The 8,530-nt window shown below is 37.8% G+C and overlaps 1 protein-coding gene across 1 annotated transcript in view; it reads left to right on the top strand.

Annotated features, from left to right (window-relative positions):
• The window catches only part of snx10b (sorting nexin 10b), a 74,845-nt gene extending 67,036 nt beyond the window's left edge, over nucleotides 1-7,809 (top strand). The window contains exon 7 of the mRNA XM_085988649.1: nucleotides 1,541-7,809. The gene's annotated coding sequence lies outside the window, so the exon portion shown is untranslated. The remainder of the gene's footprint in view (nucleotides 1-1,540) is intronic.
• The last annotated feature ends 721 nt before the right edge of the window (nucleotides 7,810-8,530 follow it).

The raw sequence follows: 8,530 nt of genomic DNA, 5'->3' as shown, positions 1-8,530 counted from the left end.
CTGATACCGATTTCTTCGGGTTCCCATGACATAATCTGGTTTTGCAAAATGCTGTGGAAGGCAATCACTGGTTCCATGTCATAGTCACGGATAATATCTGACCCGCACTACTTCTCACATGAATGCAATTGTTTGCTCAATCAATCTCTCTTTGGACGTACTAACAAATAAACATGTATGGCCTTAATTTGTTTTAGCATAATATCGTCTTAAAAGAAATCCAAATAGTGCCAATCGAATTGAGCTTTGATGCACTTCAAAGAATGATTGCAGATACGGTTCATCTTTTGCCTTCGTTTTATATTTTGCGTATCACTACCTTGGTGATGAGGGTTTACGTGACAGGAAAAATAGTATTTTATTTCCCATATCTGTCGGTAAAACAACAGATGCTATGATGTATATGTGTAATGTAAGTTTACTAAGCGCGCAGAATATTAAAAACATAAAATCAGGTACAATTAATTCTGAGTAATTCAAACATGCTCTCTGATGTATACGTGTAAATAGAGAGAGCATCCAATATACATTTATAGATTTTACATTCGATACTTTTAAATAAAATGCAGCGTTTATAAGGACTACAATGTAAAGTTCTTTGAAAATCAACTAAATATTGACACGTTTTGCTTAGATTTTATTGTACATTTGATCCCTATTTATCATAAATAGATCAGCCATTTGATTTTCTTGGATTAACTGATTATTTTGTGGAGATATGTGCAAATTCTTGTATATTCCTCCATTCGCTGAACACTTCTGGGATGTCACTTTAGGACGAAGAATGTGACACTTTTAAAACGCGTGTTCAGCGGATTTACATTGTATACGTATTCAGTAGGAAAAGGGGCTCCATTTATAGTGCATTGATTTTAAAGAGCTATATAGTAATAGGTTAAACCCTTCTCGATTCGTTTTTAACGCAGCTAAATTCTGATTTCTAGAGAATTTGACACTGAAGTTGCTTTTAACAATAAAAAATGTAGCGGGAGCGATTGCAGCAATAGTGGGTTAATTAGGAGCGAATTGAAATTGTGTGTCATGTCCTTATGTTGCCATTTGCTTCTATGAGTTGCAAATATTGTAAGTTTGCCGAAATTGTTTTATGAATTAAGCCCAGAATTTGCTGGGAAAATAACGGCGAGTTCACAGCGCAACAAAAAATCTTTTGTGCCGACCATCTTCTGCCTGTACCTGACTTTCTCCTGTTGGAGGCGCTGGGCGATGTTCATCCAGTACTGCTGTATTACATTTGAGTTTCTGTAAAGTAACATCATTGATCACAGTGTCTTTTGTGCTTGAAAACAGTAGGTTTTACAACAATGTTCAGGTAATCTATTGCCCAGGAAAAATACGATATTTCCCATATAAACTCTCAATTTTTATTTCCCTTATCCTTTCAGGCAATATATCAATTGCAGGTTTTCCTGCACTACTTTCGAAGTTATGACCGTAACAGTTATTGATTTTCTTAAATTATTGTTATTGCATTAGCACTTTATACATGTTTTTAATAATTGATTTTACAATTTTTTTATAGCTCCTATCATATGAATCACAGTCCGTATTAGAGCTACGTATATTAGGAGATGAAGATTTCTCTGAGGGGATCACGTTGTGCTTGCGAGCTTTTTGGTTCGAGTAAATCAAGACGATGAAGGATATGAGCAGATTAAATTTAATCTCTTGCATGTAGAATAACATTATGCGAGGTCTTATTTCTTATCTCTTCTGAACGTCATTGTTTCATAAATTCGAGTCCATTAGGTTAAAACGCACAAAGGAAACACATTTACCTGAAGCTGGGCCAGAGAAAATAGGAAGCCCAAAAAACCGTAGTGTCTTTTCAGATAAGTACCACGAAAATGTATAACTGCCTGTGTGAATTTGTGCCCTTAACTTTACATTTACAGCATTTTGAGTGTTTAAACTAATTTAAATTGGTCAATTAAATCAGTTGAAAATGAGCCTATTGAAATTGATGTAGGCATGTAAACTGGCTTTGAGGCACTACCTCCCTAATGAAACACTAATGAAAACAACCAGCTGTTCTTGGTGCACTTTTCTCTTTATTGATCCTTTGAGGACTGTGGCAGCATTTTCCCACATTTATAAAAAAAAAAAAAAAATGTTTTAAAATTTAAACACTCTTCACCCATCTTATGGTTAGTTTAAGTTTATTTTAATTTATATTAAATTCGCTAAGTACCATATCCTCAGATGATGCCCGTTTAAACAGGGTCTGTGGTTCTGTGAGACACAAAGGAAATTATCTAGTTTCACCTGGTATGCCAAGCAGATCCAGATCCATTAAGCAGCCAGCACTGCTGGCCTGAGAGTTGGGTGCAGATTATTGCAGCAGTGGTGGCACACCTGGTATAAGCTTGCTTTTTAATTGGTGTATTATACTGTCACTCAGTCACTTTAGTTTGACCAATGACTATCGACGCCTCCAGCTGGTGGTGCAGAACAGTACAAATTTGCACTGTATTCTGAAACAACCTGTAGGGTAACTTCACACAACTTGGGTTTAGTTTGGCCTTTATTCATTCCCAAAATGCAATTGTCAACTATAGAAAAAAAAAACCCCCACAAGAATAATATCAATTTACTCAAATACTGTACCACACATACCAGCTGCTGAACATAATAGTCGCCATCAGACCTAAATGACTGACTATATAATGAACCAAGGCAGAAGCATGATTAGACAGCACTGCTCTCTCTTTGCACTCTAACCTCTAGGTCGGTAAGTTAGGCTTGCAAATGAATCTATTTAATGTGTCAGGCAAAACTGGTCCATTTTAAATTTAGGGGATTAGTCTCACTTTTAGTTGACACTATCCCTTTTAGCTGGTTTGTACAGGTCAGTTCCCAATTCATCCAAAAAGGTGTTATACAAGCCTCCTCAGTATGCAACTCAACACCCCTCCCCCAGTGATTGAAGACACTTTACAAGTAACAGCAGCATAAAATAATACATCTGACTACCATCATTTTTATTTTGGCACAACAAAAGTATTTAGTAATGGGAAAAAATGTAAAAATAAATTCTGTTAAAACAAATGCATCCCTGTTAAGGAAAATGTGTAGATTTAAGTTCAAAATAGTTTCAAAATTGAAATCCTGCAGCATTAAAATAAAGTATGAAACAACTTATTTGTGATGATGAACAGTGTAGTCATTAAATCAATAGCTTTTGAGAAATGAACCTCCAGCACTTTCTAACCTAAAGAATTATCACTATTTCATTTGTTCGAGTGCTGTAAAGGTTAATATCTAAGGTATGTTATGATAGAAAAAGGCAACATTCTTTACTGACATTTACCATTTGCTGCAGCAGATGGTCTTTCCTTAAGTGGTGCTTTTTGTGCAATAACAAAAGCCAAAAGGCCTCATTGAAACACTGTGTCATGAAGTAATGGAATATGTAGGGTCTAGGCTGGAAATACACAATGAATCGAGAAGGTTTTATGTAATTAATTGACCAGTCTTAAATAGTTACTGTGATGTAAGGAATTTGGAACTCATTAATTTGGGTCCTGACAGTTTTCATATTAGGAATGGCAAAAATGGATTGGAACGCTCATTCTTTGTAACAGCTAGAATTTTACATGACAGTGAGGTTTAGCAGGAAAAGACCCTGTGTCAGAGTATAGCCGCCTAGCCTGTAATCATCAGCACTGCTGGGTAATAAAAGGTAATGAAAAAGACGGAAAATAATAACAGTGTGCCTTGATGTTAAAAATAAAGCGAAGCAGACCAGCAGAGGGCAGCTGCCACTTTTTTTCGTGTTTTTTTTTGGGCTGTGATGCTGTAAACTAGAACGTAAAGATGAATAGAATTTGTAAGTAATGAAGTTTTGATCTGGCTCTGTACCCTGGTCCTGACAGGCTAATCACAACATTACTCCAGGCAATCAGAAGGGTCATACCAACTCTTGTGCCAGGCCTTTCTAATTAGAAAAGAATAGACACAGCATACCAATGCTGAAACTGAGGTCAGTTTTCTGTTTTTTTTCTCCCCCTTCTATTTCCAGTTAGCAACCCTTTATTACATTACATTTTTCTAAGATAATGAAGAGCATGAGTTTTGAAAATGTAGTAATTGTTGTACATTGTATCTGTTTTGCTTGGAGTGGATAGCATATACTCTAGAGCTGGACCTGCTGAAAAACTGTGATAGTCACAGTTCCTTTGGACCATTGTACTAGGGAGGGGATATTGCTATTTGAAATAAATCTGAGAAAACATTTATCTATCAAGAAAACCTCACCAAAGAACACCAAATTTTATCTTTGATTCACTCTAAACTAATATATTTATAATATTTTAAACAACACACCCCTGGCTTGGGGGGGGGGGTGTCTAGAATGAGGGGTCACAGTCTCAGGATATGGGATAGGACATTTAGGACTGAGACCCGTGGAATTCTCTACCACAGAAGGCTGTGGAGGCCAAGTCACTGAATATATTTAAGAAGGAGATAGATAGATTTCTAGACTCAAAAGGCACCAAGGGGTATGGGGAGCGAGCAGGAATATGGTATTGAGATAGAGGATCAGCCACAATCATATTGAATGGCGGAGCAGGCTCGAAGGGCCGAATAGCCTACTCCTGCTCCTATTTTTCTATGTTTCTAGAAGCTTGTCTGAAGTTACAGGAGTAAATGTTAAGTACTCCAGAATGAAAACTGAGTGACAAGCATGCTGTATCTGCTTTTTTTTCTTTATATCACTTGTATATTATACATCAGTCGCTAACTGCATGCCGTTTCCCAGCTTTATGCAAACTGTTATGTGACCGTCCAGTACCAGCAGATACTGATTATAAAATGTTCCTGTATAAAAACAGAATTACCGTTGAATATTTTCCTATCACTAGATTAGATTTATACAGTTTTGTTATATTCAGGTCAATCTTTGGCTTTGTGTGCAGGAGGAAATTAGGCTCCGATTGGAAGAGATTTCTCTCTACTTCCTCAGGGTCAACTTAGTTAAGATAGGTGTATTAAACAGGAAACAGTCTTGTCCACAGACTCTGTCAAGACTTTATACCAAAGTTTAGCAGGCACGTCATAGTTTGAAAAAACAATTGTTATACAAAACATTTATTTTATTTGAAATATCAGGGATGTAAAATATTATAAGTAAAAAAATATATAGTTACACCATTATTAAAAGATTTTGTAAAATAATGTATTGTCTAGCAAAATTTAAGATCATGTAAATGTTATATAGCCAAATGATAGCTTTGTGCTTGCTGGACAGCTAATTGGCTAAAGATGGCGGTTGGCATGAAAGTTAGAGTCCGTGGTGTACGTGGTTAATTTCATAAACTGATTATAGATACACGTGGAGCTTCTTTTGGATGAGACTTTAAAATGAGGCCCCGTCTGCCCTCTCAGGTGGACTTAAAATATCCCATGACATTATTCAGTGAAGAGCAGGGGAGTTCTACTATCCCTTTTAGCTGGTTTGTACAGGTCAGTTCCCAATTCTGCCAAAAAGGTGTTATACAAGCTTCCTCAGTATGTAACTCAACACCCCTCCCCCAGTGATTGAGGACACTTCACAAGTAACAGCAGCATAAAATAATACAGCTGGCTACCATCATTTTTAATTTGGCACAAGAAATGTATTTAATAATGGGAAAAAAGTAAAAATAAATTCTGATAAAATAAATACCCTGTTAAAGAAAATGTGAGATTTAAGTTCAAAATAGTTGCAAAATTGAAATTCTTCAGCAGCACGGTGGCATAGTGGTGAGCACTGTTCCCTCACAGCGCCAGGGACCCGGGTTCAAATCCGGCCTCGGGTGACTGTCTGTGTGGCGTTTGCACATTCTCCCCGTGTTTGCGTGGGTTTGCTCCGGTTTCCTCCCACAGTCCAAAGATGTGTGGGTTAGGTTGATTGGCCATGATAAAAAAAAAAATTAAAAAAAATTGACCTTTAGTGTTAGGGGGGATTAAATACGTGGGGTTACGGGGCTACGGGGATAGGGCTCGGGTGGGATGGCTGTCGGTGTAGGGACCGGGTGCTAGGGTTTGGATGATCAGCCATGATCTCGTTGAATGGCGGAGCAGGCTCGAAGGGCCGAATGGCCTACTCCTCCTATCTTCTATGTTTCTATGTTTAAAATAAAGTATGAAACAGCTTATTTGTGACCATGAACTGTGTAGTCATTAAATCAATAGCTTTTGAGAAATGAACCACTAGCATTTTCTAAACTAAAATTTTATTTAATTTGAAATATCAGGAATGTAAGCTATTATAAGTAAAACAAAAAGACCAACAGATAATATAGTTACACCATTATTAAACGGTTTTGTAAAAAATATGTATTGTTTAGCAAAATTTAAGTTCATATAAATTTTATATAGCCAAATATAAGTCCTGTCAGGTAGACTTAAAATATCCCATTGCATTATTCAGAGGAGAGCAGGGGAGTTTTACTAATGCCTTGGTCAACATTTATCCATCAACCAACATTACTAAAACAGCTTATTTAGTCATTGCTGTTTGTGGGACCTTGCTGTGCACAAATTGGCTGCTGCACATCTCTACATTACAACAGTGACCATACTTCAAAAGCAATACACTAGCTATAGAAATGCAAGTTATTTCTTTTTTTCTATTTTCAGACAAGTACTTCAGGTTGTCTTTGAAATAAAACAATTCTCGTCTGAAATTCCTCTGCTCTCTGCAGAAGTATTAATTGATTCATTTGGAATGGGATAATGCTTCTGCTAAAGTAGTAGAGAGCAATTTGAGACAAATGCAGTAAGTACAAATTTGCAATTCACCCACGGTGTGAGTTCGAGACCTGTGTATTTTTCAACTAAAATGTATTTACAGTAAATGGTGGGTTCTGCAGATCAGAAATATCCCAGATTTGATCATTGCTGCTTTAGCTGAACTCAGCCAGAGTGGTGGTGGGCCTGGTCTCAGCTTCCCCAGGCTAGGAAGAAGTAAAGTCAGCCAAGGTTCCTGCTTGTGATTGTTATCCAGTGGCGCCTGCTGGAAAGTGTACCTGTGGAACTAGAATAAGGACTGGATTGGACTTACCTATGATACTACCCAGCCATTGCACGGTTGAATACTCTACCGAGAGTCACTATATGTTTTATGGATGAATAAAGGCCACTTAGGAGAGAACTGTTCGTGCCTATGGACCCACACATCAGTATGATTCACCACCTTTAGGAGAAATGGGGTAAGAAAAAGCAATTGAAGGAAAATTATTTTTTAACCACGTAATTAATTAATTAAAAAACAAACTTACTGACCTGCAATTATTTAATGCAGTTACTTATTGCAGGCATATATTATGTTGCAGTATTAATGCATGCTTTTGCTTCAGGTTGTCTTTCTAAAGGTCTGGTGGACAGGGTGTTTGTGTAGGCTGGGCTCCTGAGTCAGCTTTACAGGGAAAAAGGGGTAAAAATACTGAGCACATTACTATCAGTGAAGGCACATCGTCAACATGAGCTAATGACTATTATAAATTAAACTTTATTTAGACAGCTTTTGGAAGAAACAAATATTTACTTCTATTTAAGATGTGAATGATTGCGCACTGTTGAATGAGAAAAGTGACTGTGAGCTGGGTTTGTTCCCTATGGTTTCTGAATCTGAGCACATTAGTTTTTGCTGCAGCTAGGATGCAATTGGAGAGAGGGATTCTTACATTGTTTGTAAATTGATTAAATGAATAAATTGTGCTGCATTAATTAATATTTTAATGTTATTAACTGTTGGTGCTGATTACTATTTTCTAATACTGTATGGAGCTATTTTAACACTTGTATAAGGAGGAAGTGGGGGGGGCTGTGAGGAGGGGAGGGGTGGAGGAAGTGGGGGGGGGGCTGTGTGGAGGGGAGGGGTGGGGCGTGTAGGGTTGCTAACCCTGCAGGATAACCCTGGAGTCTGCAGGAATTCCAAGTGAATCTCCCGGACACTGCTGCAAACAAATCGAGAGAAAATTTATAGGGGCATTTAAAAAAAAAAAAAAAAAGTGTGTTTTTAAAATTTTCTTTGAACATTTTTGTTTATTAGTTATAAAAATATTGGAGATGGGGGGGTGGGGGGAAAGGCTGTTTGACTGGGTGATGGTTGGAGAGAGGAGGTCATGTAGTCAAGCCTCCAGGAATATGTCCGACCAGAGTTGGTAACCCTAAGGGTGGGGGGAGAGATGGGGTTAGCGAGGCCTGAAGAGGAAAAGAGCAGTGAAATTAAGGAAATAAGAGGTTAATACAAGATCGGGAAATAAACAGATGAAGAAGATAGAAGAGGGGTAATAGCAGTGGGGAAGTGCACTCACTCAGTGATTTACATCAGGTTTTTGGCTGGTTTGAACAGAAATGGAGCTGCAGGATGTCCCCCCCCCTCCCTCAGTATTGTTACAGTTGCTTGAATGGTTGAATTGCGCACACATCCTCTTAGGCAGTCCCTCGGAACTGAGGATGACTTGCTTCCACACTAAAAATGAGTTCTCAGGTGACTGATGAGTCCAATGCGGGACCAACAGTC

Source organism: Somniosus microcephalus, chromosome 5, assembly GCF_052327205.1.
Source record: "Somniosus microcephalus isolate GS21.2 chromosome 5, FLI_Smic_1.0, whole genome shotgun sequence".
NCBI lineage: Eukaryota > Metazoa > Chordata > Chondrichthyes > Squaliformes > Somniosidae > Somniosus > Somniosus microcephalus.
Note: the sequence above shows the minus strand (reverse complement) of the source record. Positions and strands in the feature narration are given on the sequence as shown.